The following is an 18588-nucleotide window of genomic DNA, read 5'->3' on the forward strand; positions in this document are numbered from 1 at the left end:
GGAGAAGGAAGAGTTTAGAGAAAAGGGACCAGGAAGTGCCATGTCACGGGGCAGAGGAGAATAATAGTAATTCCCTGGATTGGGTGCTGGTAGCTAGTCTCCAAGCAGGACTCCATGGTTCTGCCTTCTGAATTCCAAGCTGCGTGCGAGTCCTCCACACACAGAACGGGCTGTGAAAGCAGGAGAATGGATACTGCTGGAACAACAGAATGTCACTCCCGATGCTACTTCATGGCCACTGAGTCTTCCGCCATGCTCTGGAGGGGGACGGCAGCCACGGCAGGAAAAGGCTCAGGCAGGCTGAGGAGAGTCTAATGGAGGAACTCACTCAGCTTTCCTGCCAGGAGCCACAGGCGTGCACCATCTTGGAAGTCATGTGGTGACGGAGAGGAACTTCCTTTAGGGCTTCCCAGAAACTTAGTTCAGTCGCTCCTTTGCAGGAGACCTGACACTGTCAGAGGGGACTGAAGTCATGGTTTAAAATACTATGCAGACATCTGCCTCGGGGCCAGAGTGACAGGACAGCGGGAACGGGTCTAACTTCAGTCAACTGGGTTTGACCCCCGCACCACAGAGGGTCCCCTGAGCTTGCCAGGAGTGATCCTCCGGTGCAGAACCAGGAGGAAGCCCTGAGCGTCACCGGTTGTGCCCACGACCCCTCCTGCTTTCCCCCCCCCCCACAAAACCTCATTACCACAGAGGCACAATTTCAATTTCCAGGGTAATGGCTTCCATCTCCTTTGAACTTTCCACACCCCTGCACTTCGCTATGGATAAAGTTCAGTGGTTCATGATAACCTATAGAAAATAGAGCCTCAGCAATTCTTTCAAAGTGGGGGGGGGGGGAGCGGGAAAATCACGTATAGAACAGGCTCCTGAGATTACTGGACAATGTCCAAATGGCCCAAACATTTTTCTCAAAGACAACTGCAGCGTCAGCTCATGAACGGAACCTGTTTGATTGAAACCAAGAAGAAAGGGCCTGGCCTTGTGGCCACCAGGCCCTCCGGCCGTCCCCTGACATTCACTTCCTGGATGAACACGAGCTCGGGTGGCATTTGCAAGGGGACCTGAGTTTCTTCTATTAGCTTCCTCCCGACCCAAACCCTCCTTCTGTTTCCTTAGCTAAATCACATCCCGGATCCACTCTCAATCATGAATTAGTAAAGAAGCCACCAACGGTCCTCACTGGAGAAGCCTATTTAATCTTTCATGGCTGGCTCGGGGAAGGATGCCCTTTGGGGGAGTCTAGCCTTTTCTCCTCGTCCCTCTCAAGAGCTGACTGAGACAAATGCAGTCTTTCTTTCTATTTTATTTTTTTAATTAAAAAAAAATCTCAGATAATGTTTTGCATGCTTGGGCTTGGAAATTGAGAGAGGGAGGAAGGAAAGCCGCTACCCAGGGCATCCCGTGTCCAGCTCTGAGGAACTGGGGGTGGGGGTAGGGGACAGCTGAGATCACCCCCACTCGCCCACTGTCTGACCCACCAGCGCCCTGTCCATAAAGAGTGAGGCACCTTCTTGCAACTCACACCAATGTCCCACCTTGACTCACCAGTTCTGCGAACATTTCTTTCCTCTTCTCTTTTGTCTTCTCTTTTCACCTTAGCAGGGGGAAGAGAGAGAGAGAAAGAGAGGGAGAGAGAGAACGAGAGAGGGAGAGAGAGGAAGAGAGAGGGAGAGAGGGAGAGAGAGAACGAGAGAGGGAGAGAGAGGAGGGAGGAAGGGAGAGAAAGAGAGAGGGAGAGAGAAGGAGGGAGGGAGAGAGGGAGAGAGAGGGAAAGAGGGAAAGAGAGAGAGAGGGAGAGAGAGTGAGAGAGAGGGAGGAAGGGAAAGAGAAAGAGAGAGGGAGAGAAGGAGGAAGGGAGAGAGGGAGAGAGGGAAAGAGGGAAAGAGAGAGAAAGAGAAAGAGAGAGAAATAAAGAGGGATAGAGAGATGGAGAAAGAGAGAGGAAGAGAGAGAGGGAGGAAGGGAGAGAGGGGGAGGAAGAGAGAGAGAAAGAGAAAGAGAGGGAGAGAGGGAGGATGGGAGAGAAGGAGAGAGAGGGAAAGAGAGAGAAAGAGAGATAGAGAAAGAGGGATAGAGAGAGGGAGAAAGAGAGGAAGAGAGAGAGGAAGAGAGAGAGGGAGGAAGGGAGAGAGAAAGAGAAAGAGAAGGAGAGAGAGAGGGAGAAAGAGAGAGAGGGAGAGAGGGAGAGGGAGAGAGGGAGAGAGGGAGAGAGAACCTATGTGAAGTCTCTTGTAATTTGTTTTTCTCCCCGAGGAAAGGTTAATTCTTGTAGCCGTAATTCATTTACAGGAAATTAGACACAGGAGCGGTTGGACGCCTGAGATAATTTGAAAAGCCCCTTTGAAGATCTTTTTCCTTCAGGTTCCGGAATGGCCCTTTCCCATCCCGAGTGCCTGACAGGGACTCCAGGTACCCCAGAAACGGCCTCCCTGTGGAGAGCCTGTGTTTGAGGAGCCGGACAGTGTTGGGATGAAGGCTTGGAGGAAGCTTTCTAGCGGGCAGAGGCAGCTTGCGAGAACACGTCGTTAAAGCAATCTGTGTAATAGGGACGAGGGATAGGACAGCAGGGGAGGCCCTTGCCGTGCACCTGGCTGATCCGGGTTCGATTGCTGGCACCCCAGATGGTCTCCTGAGTCCCACCAGGAGGGATCCCTGAGTGCAGAGCCAGGAGTCGCCCTCTGCACTGCCAGGTGTGGCTCGGAAACAACAAAAAGCCAAAAGAAATAACAACAAAATCACTGCTTCAAGTTTGTCTGTCACCAACAGGGCTGAGGACTGACATCCATAGGTACTTCGTAAGTACTTGACCGAGGAAGCTTTCCGCTTCTCCCCCTACTGGATTCCAGCCCGAGCAGGCAGGTCAGGGAAAGGGCGGATTTGCTTTATCCTGGTTGGTCTTGTATCATCTTCATCCTACTGTTCTCGTACGAGCAGAGGCCAGGGTCAGCTCCTGCTCCTGCCAGTCTATCTGGGTGACCAGGTTGTCTTTTCACTCAAAAGACACTGCGGCCTGGGGGCCGCAGCGATAGCACAGCGGGTAGGGTATTTGCCTTGCACACAGTCAACCCGGGTTCTATTCCCAGAATCCCATATGGTCCCCTGAGCACTGCCAGGAGTAATTCCTTAGTGTAGAGCCAGGAGTAAACCCTGAGCATCTCCTGGTGTGACCCAAAAAGCAAGCAAGAAAGCAAACAAACAAAAAGACACTGCACCCTGTTGTGCATGACAGATAGATCAGGGGACCCTCTCCAGTACTGAGACACTGAGAAGGTGGGTGAAGTTCCCCAGGGAAAGGACGCATGAGCCAGGAGGTGCTCAGTGGGGAACAGCCCGACTTCCACAGCGATCAAAGCTGTGTCACAGGAAGGAAGTTTCGGGTGCAAGGAGGCAGCCTGCAGTGGCTGAGCCACTTCTCGGGGGAGCTATTCTTTTTTAAAATTTTTTTATTTTTTATTTTATTTTATTATTTTTTTATTAGTGAATCACCATGAGTTACAGTTACAAACTTATGAGCTTTCATGATTGCATTTTGTTTACATCCCTCCACCAGTGCCCAGTCCCCTCCCCTGGTGTTGGGAGCTATTCTTTTAACTGCCCCCAACCCAGCTGCAAGGTGTGAGCAAGTCAGTCTATTTTCCCATTGATCGGAAGGGAAAGGCTGAGTTTCCAGGATCTCAAAATTCCTCTTCAGTCCCGAGAATCTGAAAATTGGGGCCTGATTCACAAGAAAGTCCTTATTACAAGCACTCTAATAAGCTTGAAAATGGCATCGAAGGACTAACCTACGCCTTTTCCCCGGGTGCTTCTGGGGGCCGGAGCCCGGGAGTGTCTGGAAGGTGTATACACACCAATGTCACGGGCCCCGCACTTCCTTTCAGAGGGACTTTGACTTCAGAGCAGCCCCCGCCCAGCAGGGCCTGGGAAAGAGAGGGCAGCTGTGGTTATTCCCAGCAAACGGTTGCAAGACTTCATTCATTTGCTCAGTTCTCCCCCCAGCCTTCCAGACTGCGGAATGGAGTAAGCAGGGTGGACACCCCTTTATGCCCGATGTTCCTCCCCGCCCCGTCCTTCTGTCCCCCAATTATGGAGGGCTCAGTTGACAGGTTGTGAGAAACTGAGAATTTTTCATCACCTGGAGGATATGGGATATTTTGTTGTTTGCTTTGGGGCCAAACTCATGGTGCTCAGGGATACTTCAGTCCTATTCTGAGGTGGGGGGGAGGGTGGGACACTGGAAGGACACTGACCTTCTCAGTGTCCTTCCAAGCACAGGTGGGGCCGGGAAGCTAGCCTAAGCCTCATACAAAGCATGCGTCCAGCCCATTGGAACCAGCTCTCTGGACCAGGAAGTCGGATTCTTAACACAGGACTTCACAAAGCCAGTGGGAAAACTGAGCTGCCCGCGGTGGCGGCTGTATGCGACGCACTCAGCCTTGGTTGCGTTTCTGCACCGTTGGCCCAGAGACATGCTCCTTAACTCCTTTGGGCCTCAGTTTCCTCCCATCTCCTGGGTAATACATCTATGGGACCACGTGGGGCACACAGGGGGGCTCTGGATGGACTATAGCGCAAAGACGCCAGGAGCTCGAACCGCTTGGTTATGATCTGTTATTGAGATGAGGGGGCGTACCACACCCAGTGGGACTCAGGGGCTGCTCCCGGTGGTTCTCAGGGAGCAAAATCAAATCTGAGCCTCCAGCAGGCAAAGCATGCATTCTAATCTTTGAGCCACTCTATATTATAATAATCATGATAAAGAATCACAAAATCATCGCTGATTACATGACTAATTAAAACAGATATTGTAGAATCACTCTTATTTACTATAATAATCATGATCAAGAATCACAAAATCATCATTGGTTACATAACTAATTAAAACAGATTCTGTGTAAAGACTTATATGTGTCAAACACTTTGCAACCATCAGACCATTTGATTCTTACAGCGGTTGTAAGAGGAAGGACTAAGAGGGTGGACAGCGAGCAGGTGGCCTTGGGTGGCAGACCTCTGCGGGCCTTGCTCCCATGTCTAACAGCCATCCCTACAGGGCATCACGGATCATAAGCGAAAGCTATGTATAGTGTGGCTATTTCTCAAGTGCTTAGGTGGTCACCTCATTCAGTCCCCAATCCCTATTTCTCTGCTGTGGTGACTAAGCTAGCACAGGAATCGCCTTTGTGAAATGCGTATTGATGGATGGCACAGGGGACAGAGCGCCAGTGATGGATTCCCGTCATCTCTCGCCGGGATCTGCAGTTCTGCGGGCTGAGTAACAGGCTTTATAGTTAGCCTGACTATATCTCATCTCTTTTGCAAATGGACCAGTGGGGAAATTGTTCCTTAAAGTGCTCAAGAACATAGAGAAAATGGAATACACTTCAGCCCTAAAAAAAAATATGCTATTAAGCCAGGAAAAGTCTTGGAGGAAACTAAAATGCTTATTAGTAAGTGAAAGTAGCCAATCTGAGAAGATTATGAAATGTATGATTCCAACTAGCAATGCTATTCTTAAAGGGCAAAATGATGAAGACAAAAGGAAAGATTGGGGCAGAAGTGGAAAGTAGGGAGGGATAAAAGGTCAAGCAGAAGAGGGTGTTTTGTGTAGTGAAAATACTTCGTATGCTAGTATGATGATGGCTGTATGTTGCTACACATTTATCTAAACCTACATAAGCTACAACACCAAGAGAGAATTCTCAGTTCTTGGGTCAACCTTGCACTGTCACTGTCACTGTCATCCCGTTGCTCATCGATTTGTTCGAGCGGGCACCAGTAACGTCTCATTGTAAGACTTACTGTTACTGTTTTTGGCATATCCAATATGCCACAGGTAGCTGGCCAGGCTCTGCCGTGCGGGCATGATACTCTCGGTAGCTTGCCAGGCCCTCTGAGAGGGGTGGAAGAATCGAACACGGGTAGGAACACGCCCTACCGCTGTTCTATGGCTCCAGCCCACCAACCTTGCACATGGGGTAATTATGTTGGGTCAGCGTAGATTCATCTTTGATTAAAACAAAAAATTATGCTTCTGGGAAAGGAATGCTATGTATATGGAGAGATGGGGTACATGAAAATCTCTCACTTTCCTCTTAATTTAGTATACAAAAAGCTTCTGTTAAAAAAAAAGACTTACCTGATAACTGGATAAAGAAGTGTTCCACATATATATGGAATATTTTGCAACTATCAGAAAGGATGAACTCTCTGCTACAACATGGATGGAGTTCAGGATATCTTGGTAAGTGAAATTAGAAGGAGAAATACAAATGTCTGCTGGTCTCACTCATAGGTGGTTTAAAAGAAACAAATGGGAGTGTTCAAACCTTTGAACTCTGACAACACAACTGAGATGGCTTAAGAGTGCAAAGCGAAAGGAAAGGGGTCCTAGGAGAATGGTAGATGGGTATTGGCCTTTTGGGAAGGGTGTGGTAGGTAACATTGTACCCCTAAAAAGCAAACATTTATGTTGCATAGACTAATATCACCTTAATCACTTGTATCACTTGTCGTCCCTTTGCTCATCCATTTGCTCGAGCGGGCACCAGTAATAACGTCTCCACTTGTCCTTGTTGAGTGCTAGTGTAGCCCAATGGCGTCTGCTCACTCCAGGAACATGAAGGGCATCACAGCCTCTCCTTACTCGTCCTTCTCAACGCTGCCATATTGGGGGCTCTTTCAGGGTCAGGGGAATGAGGTCTATTATTGTTACTGTTTTTGGCATATTGACTATGCCACAAATGGCTTGCCAGGCTCTGCCATGTGGGCGGGATATTCTCGGTAGCTTGTCGGGCTCTCCGAGAGGGACAGAGGCTTTTAGAGCAGCCTCTAATCAGCCTTACAGGTGCTCTGGGTCTACTGAATGCAAGCGAAATAAATTTTGACCCTCTCCGAGGGGGCCCTGGTGAAGACAGCCTGGTGTGGGATCAGGCTACATTTTTTTATCACTTTAATAAAAAATATATTTTTAAAAGCCTCAAAAGTCCTTGAGACAGAAAGCAGTACAGAAATCAAGGTGCTCGTCCAGCACGCAGCCAGCCCTTGTTCAGTTCCCAGCCCCGCGTGATGGTTCCCCAAGTACTTCTAGGAGTGATCCCTGAACACAGAGTCAAGAGTCAACCCCGAGGGGCTGGAGAGATAGTACAGCAGGTCGGGCGCTTGTCTTGCAACCTGGATTCAATCCTGGCATCCCCTAGGTTGCTCCGGTGGGACCAGAAGTGATTCCCAAGGACAGAGCCAAGAGCACTGCTGGGTGGAGCGCCCAAGCCAAACCAAACCAAAAGAGTAAGCGCTGAGGACCAGTGGGTGTGGCCTGGAAAAGGAAACAAACAAAAAGTCTTAGTAGTCTTAAAGGATCCCAGCTTACAGAGGATACACTATAACTCGAAAGAGGCTCTCGGGAGCTTTATTTCCGAGAGTCCAAATGTAGATCTGGTGAAAAAAGTCACTGGTCCAACAGGGAAATGCTGTGGAGCGAAAGAAAACAAACCCTGAAGGAGGGATTCTGCGGCTCACACCAAGCTCAGAACACGGGCCAAACCATACGTGAGGAGACAAGCCAAAGAGGTGCTTATGGTTAGGGTGAATCCTGGGATGTGCTTCCATGTAAGTCCTTTTTGCTTACAATTTGTGCACTTAGAAAATTTAAATACTTGGAAAAATGCTCGAGATGGAAATTAGTTTTGGTGCCCTAAGGCCAACACTAAGTCTCCCGGTTGCCCCTGGCAAATGTTCTCAGTACACTGTGCTGAAGTCAGCACTGCTGGCACCCCCTCCCCCCCTCCGCGCCCCTCCCCCCTACCTTGAAGTCATCAGGAGTGGAGGGTCACAGTTACGCTTCAGGGACCCCAGCCCTGGCGTGTCAGGAGCTCACCCAGAGACCCCCTTCTTCTATGGGCTCATAACTACTTTTTTTTTTTCACAAGTAGATTCCCAGAGGGTTTGTAGCTTTAAAATTTTTGATACTAATTTTAGCACAGCAGGTAGGGCGTTTGCCTTGTACACCAACCACCCGGATTCGATTCCTCCGCCCCTCTCGGAGGGCAAGATATACCGAGAGTATCCCGTCCGCACGGCAGAGGCTGGCAAGCTCCCCGTGGTGTATTCGATATGCCAAAAACAGTAACAACAAGTCTCACAATGAAGATGTTACTGGTGCCCGCTCGAGCAAATCAATGAGCAACAGGATGACAGTGACCGTGTCAGTGAATTTTGGATTGTGGTATAAACAACATGGCTGCAATCACAGTAATGATGGTTTTGATGTTCAGTGATTGCACCTTCACTACCACGAGTGCCCAAGATCTTCCACCGCTGTTTCTGTGTCGCTTTATTGTTTTTATATCTTAATTTCAATCTTTATTTTTTGTCGTGTGGCCCCAAACTCAAGTGCATTGTTGGGGAAAATGATGCCACACCTGTCTCCTATCATCAGCTATTTCCCCTGGTGCCTGCACCCCTATATTTCCGAGGTTTCCAGTAGACTGCTCTGATATGATCTGCTATAAGACCTGCATTTCCTGAGGACTCTAGCCGTCACTTCCACTGTCTGGCGAACTCCCTGATTACTGGCAGCAAATATTGAGCTTCTGGACCTCTGAGAAACAGCCTGACAGTTGAGCCCCATCACCTCTGCACTGGCCCCAGCGTCTTTACAATCCCTCACGCCCTCCTCCCCCAGGTCATAGAGATGACTCCCCAACCGCCCCCCCATACACCCTCAATCCACATCAGGACCCCACCGCTGTGGATATCTGGTCTGCCCACATCTGGCAGAGCGTTGTGGAAAACCAAGCCCTTTCTTTAAATGCCGTAAGCCCAGCATGTACGATGCTTTTTGGGTGGCATTTCTTTGGGGAGACCAAGCTGTTGTGCGGCTCGCCCATTCACCAGTCCTGCTCTGAGGCACAACGGGAAAACAGAGCAAGGAGGAAAGATAAAAAACATATCTGCGAGAGAGTCAGCCGGAAAGGCTCACCAGGACACACACGGCTTCAGGCGTGCTCCTCTGTTTCTATAATTTTGTTATTCATGAGCCATAAAGAGAGTGAGAGAGCAAAGTAAACACAGCCACTTAGGGAACGGAGGGGGCAGACAAAGACTAACGAAGCCGTCAAATACAGCAGGATGGCCAAGCATTCTGGGCAGAAAAATCACATCTGGATCATTCCGCTCAAAGAGAAGAAACGTAAATCACAGCAGGGACTCAAGGCAGTGTGGACTGGAGTGATAGTGAACAGACGAGTCTGCACTGCCCTCCGTCCACCTCACTTTTGTGGAATCTGGGGTGTCCAGTGTGATCCAGAGCGGGTCTGGGAGCCAGTGCGGTCCCACCTCTCCTGCCCAACCCTGCCCAGTCCATCCCAGCCTGCCCTGGTCTCCTGACTCAGCACTTCCAAGCATCCACCGTCCAGATTCTGCCCTTGCTCTCCTACTCCCCCTGCAGGCTGTCCTGGCCTGTCTCAGAGCCCACATCTTTCAAAGGTGCTTGCATCTTTGCCTCTTTCCTCAGAGCCTTCATCTAAATTCCCCAAGGGTAGCAGGTAAGCTGGATATTTGTTTATCCCCAACATCCCGAGTGTGTTTGTGGATGGATGAATTCCAGACGCTTGTGATGAAATGTTCCTAGCTTTGGGCTATGAGCAGGGACCCTGCACAGGCGGCATGTTTGGAGGTAGCTGGTTAACTACACTTAGGTGGACCAACAAGTTCCTTTATAGAAGCTGCTTCCCTAAAAATATCTTTAATCGTTTTGAAAAAAATATAACACTTTTCAAGACTTTCAGTAGTGGATATTTGTACTAGATTTATCCAGTTAAATATATATGGAGAAGACTAATATTTAACATCCCAGACCTTCAATCTGATAGAACATCTTGAAATCAGTGCTTTGTTCTGTCACTCTTTTTCAAATGTCTATTTAACTAAGAAGTAGAAGGATGGTTAGCTGCACTTGTACCATATTCCATTTTGGCTTTTTTAATGGCAGAACTATGCTATTTCCCTTGTATGCCTACAAAAAGTGAAGATACATTTACTTTTTTGGTGCTCAGGGATTATTCTCAGCTCTGTGATCAGGAGCGTCCCCTGGTGGCTCTCTGAGGATCATATGCCAGGAATACAACCTGGGTGGACCACACATGCAAGGAGAGCATAACCCTTAGCTCTGGTAGTATCTCCAAGCCCCAATTATTCACTTTCTTACTTGGGTAGTTAAGATGACCCAGGTGGAAATGGTCCAAGTATTCATTCAATTCTAGATATGGGTCCCAGTGTTCATCTCAGGTCTGAAGCAGTGAGTGGAGAAACTTTCTGTGCCTGTATTTCCTCAACGATGAAACTAATAGAACCAATAATCAATAGAACTAATGATTCGGTATGAGCATTAAATTAATGCATGTACTTTGTAAGCTTAGATAAATGATAAATGATGGGCACTTGCTGATATACACTATGTGTTTGTTGGAGAAATAAGAAGAAAATATATTTAATTCTCTCAGTAATCTTTTGTGATAAAATGCTTTCAAAAGTCTGTTTTCCAAAAATAGCTAAAAGCCATCAGATTCATTTGTTTTCCATCCTTAGATTTACAAACAGTGGATATCACCAAGCAATCTTCTCTAACCCTGGGCAGCAATATATTTGTACAGCTTCACGCTCTCAACTTTATTTGTTTTGAATAAATAAATATAATTATATCCCTCCTCAAGGCCCCTAAGAAACAGTTCCCCAACACTGAGAGTGAAAAGATACACCTCCATCTCTAGATTTTGTAATTGAGTAAGCCAGTACCACACTCAGCAGAGGAGAAGCTTAGCAGAAGGGGAAAATGTCTTCAAACATTAATTATGTATTTTGAGTTTCATAAATTTTTTAATTTTCTCAAAGGCGCTAATAACAGGAACCTGTAATGACTCGAGGGAAACAATGACACATTTGCATTTTGTTAAAATAAATGCGTCAGTTCTTGAGTTGATTCTCATTAGAAACAGGTCATTTAATATGTATACATTTTCAAACAGAGACATCTTGGCCCTGTGATTGCAAAAACTTTGATGAATTAAAGCTTAATTTTTAAGTGATTGGAATATACAATGACTCATTTTCTATCATTCAGTCCATTCTGGTAAATACAAAATCTGCTGAATATAATACTAACTTAAATTTTTTTTTTGCATAAGAAGCAAAGGTTAACTTTTTATATGATAACATAAGGTTAACTTTTTGTTTGGCATCAAGTGACTTTACTAAATAACACTACTGATGTTTGCAAGAGAGAACTTGGTGCCTGCCTACTGAATGGAATCACTGCTGTAAGTTTTAAAATATTGCTGGGATTGTATGTTTTTATTAGTTCGTGAGCATTGGTGGTGTCACTTATAAAGGACCTGCTTTTGAAAAGGACCAAAACTAACTTCTAGGGATTCAAAACAAGTAGGTCAAGCAGCTTCTAAGCCTTATATACCTATAGCTAACTAAACTCAACCAGAGGGGTTTTAAGTGTGGCTCAAAAGAAGGGAGAGAAAAGGGAGATAGAAAAAGAAAGAATATGAGAGACAAAGAACATCCTAGAACTTTTCTTTTCTGATCAAGACTGATACCAACAAAAGCTGAACAATCCCAACAGAGGTTGAGAATGCCCAAGAGCTGGGGGAAGGGGAGATCTGATGGGTACAATGGAATGTTCTAGAGACACTGGGGCCAGAGTAGGGGACATCAAAAACATAGTCTCAGTTCTAGAGTATTTATCTCCTGGCTGCTGACGGAAGTGGGTGCAGATGTTGAGGCTCTTCCCTGGGGAGACCAAACAAATAAGGTAAAAAGCGACCTAGTCCTTCCATTTGGAGGGGACCTCAAGATACTTTAAAAGCATTTTCTATGAGTTTACCAAAGTATTAGTCTCACTTACCCAGAGAAGCAAAATTCAGACAACCACTTTAACACAACTGCTCATAAAAGCTGTAAGTCAGGTTGAATTTTCGACGTTATGGGGCTAGAATAGTATAAGAAGAAAAATTTTGAGTAACCAAGCTTTCCATATCGCACTCTGAGTGTTTGGTTAGTATGTCACCTGATGAGGCTTGGGTGGCGTTCTGGGAAGGTTGACTGTGGGCTGTTTCTTTTCTCAGACAATTGTCTTTGGCATTCCCCTGTCTTTTACCAAGTCGGGACCCTTTAGACATTACTGGTGTCCCCCAGGGTGCCTGACATTGATTGCAATTACTGCAACCAGTGATGATTGCAGACTACTTTGGGGAATGCCATAATAAGAGTTGATCATGACCTTCATTTTTCACTGGCATGGTCATGAGGACTAAGTTGATTCCTTGATTCTCATCTAATAACATCCCCAAACCACCCCTATATGATCACCTCTTAGCTGGCAAAAGGGTATAAACTAGAATCAACTGAAAATCTCCTTCCTTCCGGGGGAAGGAGGCGGGTCATTTTCATAAGTGAAGATTTTTTTAAAATCGATTCGAGGCAATTGCCACCATGACCACATTATAGTTTCAGGACAAAGCAACTTGGCCAGGCGTTGAGATCCAGTTAGCTTAAAAACAATGGCAGCACCTAACAAGGACTGTGCATTTATGTGGTGGCAGGCAAGGCTTTCAATGTTTAGTTTGCAGATGGGTGTTACTTCATTGAGCAATCCAGGAACGCTGAGTTGCTAATGTCACCCCGTTCCAGAGGAACGGCTATTTCTATTAGCAGTGACTTGTATCATACAATGAAGTAGTCCAAAACAGAGGTGAAAACCCACTGTAAGCGGAAATGACCTCCTGGGGTGGACTGGGAGACAGAGTATGCTTTAGCCTTCATATACTTTCCTCCCTTAATCTTCCCTGAGGTGGAAGCGTCAACAGCGTGGGCACAAGGCAGATTGTGGAATTACACGGGTAGGATACAAAAACCACATGTAAGTGAAAGGAGCCAGACACAAAGGACCACATATTGTGTAATTCCATTTATATGAAATATCCAGAAGTGGCAAATCCGGGGACAGGAGGCATATATTCTCCCCTAGTCACTACTAGGGGAGAAGATGGGGGAAATGAGAGCGACAGTTGGGTCAGATGGCGGGGGGATAGATCTGGGTTTCTTTTCAGGGTGATGAAATGTTCTTAAATTGGCTCTGGCGATGGTCTCACAACTCTCTGAAAATACTACAAGCCATTGAAGGTACACTTTAAATGGGTGAATTGTATGGCATAGAATTGTTTAATACAGTAGTTATTAATAAAAAGAAAAACCTTGAATTGTTGAGTCTGGCTCCAAATGTCTCAGGGCAAGAGCTGAGGCAGCTCAAGAGGGCTCAGGCACATATGGGTTTTATAAAATTTACTTAGGGGAGAAAAAAATGGTTAGTTAAGTTGTATATCAATAATTTATGTCCGTCATAAAAAAATTAAAAGCTCCCAATAATCTTGGCACTTAGAAATAATCATTGTTAGTGTTTTATCTTTGAGCGTGCCTTTTCCAATGCATATCTAGGGAAATTAGATCCTGCTCCCTCTCCTATAATGAAATTTTTTGGCTAAAAATAACGGTCTATCCTAGTGGCTCTTGAAGAACACTGATGCCTGAACTACTGGTATCATGAGCAATGGGTGTCCTTTTTGGAAATGCAAAGTCTCCAGGCCCATGCAGGTCTGGAAGCTCTGGGGCTGTTGATCTTATTTTCAGGAGTTCTCTAGGTGATCCTGAACTATCCCCAAAGTAGGGAATAATATTCCGCCAGAGCACTGTGTGCAATGGAGCACAAGAGAGTCTATTGTGATTCTTCATGACCAACATCCCAGTGTTTGTGCTCCACAAGTCAATTCTGGCCATTCTTTCAGAAAAACTGATAAAATGCAGTAAGTAAAACGAGTGGTTGTTGTGTCTTAGCTTATATATCTATTTTTATTTGAACATTTGTTTATGCTCTTTTGGGGGGGTTGTAGTCAGGAAGTGTGGAGCCCCACCAGCAGCTGCCAGTCAACCTGGCCGGGGGTGTGATACCACCTGGGCTCTGCAGGGCTGGGGACATTGGGCTACCCCAGTGATGCTGGGGGCATCCCTGGTCATACCTGCTGGTGTTCTGGGGTCCCCAGTTAGCACTGGCTGTGCTTGAGGGAATATTTGGTGTGAGAATTAAATCCTGGTCTGGTGAATATTGATATTTGTCCTAACTATTGTACTATTTTTTAAAAATGATTTGGCTATTTATTTTTATTTATTTAAAAAAAAATTTTTTATTGAATCACCGTGAGAACAGTTACAAAGCTTTCATGTTTAAGTCTCAGTCATACAATGCTCAAACACCCAACCCTTCACCGGTGCACATGTTCCACCACCAAGAACCCCAGTATACCCCCCTGCCCCATCCCCCACCTGCCTGTGTGGCAGATGATTTTCACTTTACTCTCTCTTTACTTTGATTACATTCAATGTTTGGGCAGAAAACCCACTATTATTATTTGGAATTCTCCCTGAATAATCAGACCTGCTGAAAAGGCATCATTTGATAATTTATTTTCTATTGCTGGTAATGAAGAATATATGATTTTGGATTTCTGGTATTTTAGTAATTTAGTCCAGAGTGGTTTCTGACAGAAGCCGCTGGGTTCTGAAATTCTTTTGTGTGCCTCTGGGATCATGGCTGTTCAGGAGCAGAGGAGCCGTTTGTGGGCAGCTGCTCTCGGTCTCGTCTGCGCGGGAAGCAGCGCTAGTACCGCCCCCCATCCCGAGATTTCCCGAGTGCCCCGTCACTGCAAACTCATACCTCTGTCCAATGGGCTCTGAAATATGGCGACCACTATGCTGCCGCCACTGAAAGGAAAGGCCAAGGGACAAAACCTTTCCCCTCCCGGGGCGGCACAGGGCTGTAGCCTAGTTCACAGTCTAGAGGCACTTCTGCAAGAAGCCGCTGGGTTCCGAACTTGGTTTGTGCACCTCTGGGGCTCTCTCTATAGTTTTGGGCATTACATTTTGCTTGGATATTCAACACCACCATTCAAGCCTGCCAACTAGGGGCAGATGTGAAATCACCTATTTTCCATTGTTCATTTTGTATATCAAGAAAGGAGAAATAGCCCTGGCCCCCACATACTGGAACCATGTTTGTAGAAGCTCAGTGTCACTGGGATTCCATGTGGAGAAGGCGGGGAGACTGTACCTCCTCCATCTGGGGCACCCTGGTGTTATCAGCTTGGTTTGGAGCCCGGAGCATTCTCTGGTGTTGCGATGCCCGTCAGCCAGGACTCTTCACTGCTGAGTGTGGTAAGATGGCCTGCCGTACTATTTTTTTAAAAAGCTTTTCGTCTCATTTTAAAATTTTTTTATAAAGTTGTTCACAATGAAAACTGAGTTAATGCTGTACTATCTCTGGTTCCTGTATGTGGTGATTGATCATATTTCTTCATTTGTGAATATCTTGTTTGAGTTTTTTTAAATTCAAGTTTCTATGTATTATATCTTTACGTACATGTAGATATTTCTGGTGCAATTGGACATATTCTTATTATGGAGACACTAATTCCTTGAATATTAAATATTACATATATTTTTGAGTTTATTTTCCTTTTGACTTCATTGATTTCTTTGTCATTTAGGGTAGGTTTTAAATGATACATCCCTTTTAAAAAACTTTAAATTTGTACCCAAGTGATAGTATAGCAAGACACATGCCTTGCATGCGGTTGACCCGGGTTTGATCTCTGGCACTCATATAGTTCCCATGCACTGTCAGGAGTGATTCCTGAGTGCAGAATTTGGAGTAAGACCTGAGGACCATCAGGTGTGCCCCCCCCAAAAAAAACCAACAACATTTAATTAATATAAAATTTATGCAGGTATAAGTTATTCTATTTTCCTCCAAAGGGTGTCTGTAGGTTCCTTATTGAACAGTTGTAGTTTTCCTTCTTGATTTGAAATTCTAATCCTATTATATATAAACCATTTCTGATCTGCTTCTGAATTTCCGAGTCTACTTAATTAATTTTTCTCTTTGGGGTCAGTTTTGATGACCAGAATTCTAATCTATTTTAATAACTGGAAAGGCATGTGCTCTCTCTTTAGTTGATGTTCTCATGCTCAGACTTTTTCCTGGCTATTCTCACACCCATAGTCTTCAACTAAACTTTAGTTAGGCTTGAAAAGAAGTCTTAGAAATTCTATTAGGATTATATTTGACTCAGTGATATAAAATTCACAGAAAGATTAATCAGTGTTAATATCTTAGAATATTAGGCCTTGTTATGGGAGACGGTTCTGTTTTTTAAAATGATTATTCAGATATTCATTAGCATTCCTGAGTTGCATCTTTTTTTTTGTTTTGCTTTTGGGGTCATGCCTGGTGATGCCCAGGGGTTACTCCTGGCTCTGCACTCAGGAATTACTGCCTGAGGTCCTTGAGGAAACATATGGGATGCCGGGGATCAAACCTGGGTCAGCTGCTTGCAAAACAAACGCTCTCCTTGTTGCACTATCACTCCCACCCCAGCGTTCCTGAGCAGCACTTTGTGGTTGTCATATAGATTATAGTTATGTTGGAGAAGCTCACCTCTAGCCATTGCTTTTCTAGGATTGCTCTAAAGCACACGTTTTCTAAATGATTGAAAACACACTTTTGATTTTCATAAACTTATTTTACAGCTACATCCCCTATCGAAACCTCTATTACTGCTAAGATTTCCTTGTGGGTTTTTCAAATGAAAAGTTCTATCTCTAAAAGTTAAGATTTTTTAAAAAATTATTCTTATTTTTTATCTTTATTTATTTATTTATTTATTTATTTATTGAATCACCATGAGAAAAGTTACAAAGCTTTCAGGTTTAAGTCTCAGTCATAAAATAATCAAACACCCATTCCTTCACCAGTGCACATGTTCCACCACCAAGAACCCCAAGAATCCCATCTCCCCCCCGCCCGCCTGTGTGGCTGATGATTTTCACTTTACTCTCTTTTTACTTTGATTGCATTCAATACTTCAACAGAAAACTCACTATTATTATTTTGAATTTTACCCCAACAATCAGACCTGCCGAAAAGGCAGCATTTGATAATTTGTTTTACATTGCTGAGAATGGAGAGCATATGAGGTTGGAGAGCATAAGAGCATAGTGGCTGCGCAGTTTTGGATTTCTGGTATTTTAGTAATTAAGTCCGGAGAAATTTCTGCCAGAAGTGGTGATACTGCAAGCTCGTACCTCTGTCTAGTGGGCTATAAGAGATGGCGGTCACCACACCACCGGCACCGCCGAAAGGAAAGGCCGAGAGAGAAAAACGTTTCCCTTCCCGGGGGTGGCCTGGGGCCATAGCTTAGTTCACAGCCTAGAGGCATTTCTGCAGGAAGCCGCTGGGTTCCGAAAGTAGTCAGTGGGCCTCCGGGATCATGGGCGTTCAGGAACGAAGGAGCCATTCATGTGGGGCTGCTAAAAGTTACGACTTTTGATGGTTTCCATTCTTTATTCCTGTTGCCTGATGTTCTTTTGTCTTAGTTGATACTCTTACAATAATGTGAAATAGTAGTTATGGGCAGACATCTTTATCTTTGCTCCTGCTTTTTAGTCACCATAATACTGCCTGTTACTTTATAGAAATTTATATATACACCTAGTTATGTATATATAATACATATATATACATCTAGGTATGTATCCTATTGCTCATTGATTTGTTCGAGCAGGCACCAGTAATGTCTCTCATTGAGAGATTTATTGTTACTGTTTTTGGCATATCGAATACGCCACGGGTAGCTTGCCAGGCTCTGCCGTGCGGGTGCGATACTCTCGGTAGATTGCCGGGCTCTCCGAGAGGGGCGGAGTAGGTATGTATACATAATACATATATATACATCTAGGTATGTATATATAAATACATATCTAGGTGTATTTATATATGTATATTCACACACATACTTGTATGTACATCACCCATCCATTCGTTTTATCTGTTTGGTTTACTAAGTGTTTTAGAAAAACATTTATCAAGTGTCCTTTCAGAATCTACTAAGACAAGTTTTTCATTGACCATTTAATAGTTATTTTACATTTACATTTATGGAGACTGGAGCGATAGCACAGTGGGTAGGGTGTTTGCCTTGCATGAGACCAACCCAGGTTTGATTCTTCCACTCCTCTTGGAGATCCTGGCAAGCTACGGAGAGTATCCCGCCCACACGGCAGAGCCTGGCAAGCTACCCCGTGGCATATTCAATATGCCAAAAACAGTAACGACAAGTCTCACAATGGAGACGTTACTGGTGCCCGCTTGAGCAAATTGGTAAACAGTGCTACAGTGCTACAGTGCTATCTATGGAGAAATACTGTTACTGATCGTTTATTTTAAAAAGGGATGAAAAAAATGAACCCGAAATAGCACGTTGCTTGGTTTTCCAAGTGTTAATAAATCGGAGGCTTCCCAAGAGGAAGAGTAGGGGTGCTGTGGGCATTCAGTGTTGGCAGGGACGCCGTGGGACCCACCAGAGTGTCTGCCTCCAAACTTCACATCTATCCACTCACTGGATCAGTCGCAGGATTTTGTAAAGAGCTCGGAAATAAATAAGCAACAACGAATCCCATGGCCCCAAA

Source organism: Sorex araneus, chromosome 11 (genome assembly GCF_027595985.1).
Source record: "Sorex araneus isolate mSorAra2 chromosome 11, mSorAra2.pri, whole genome shotgun sequence".
In the NCBI taxonomy this organism is placed as follows: Eukaryota; Metazoa; Chordata; class Mammalia; order Eulipotyphla; family Soricidae; genus Sorex; species Sorex araneus.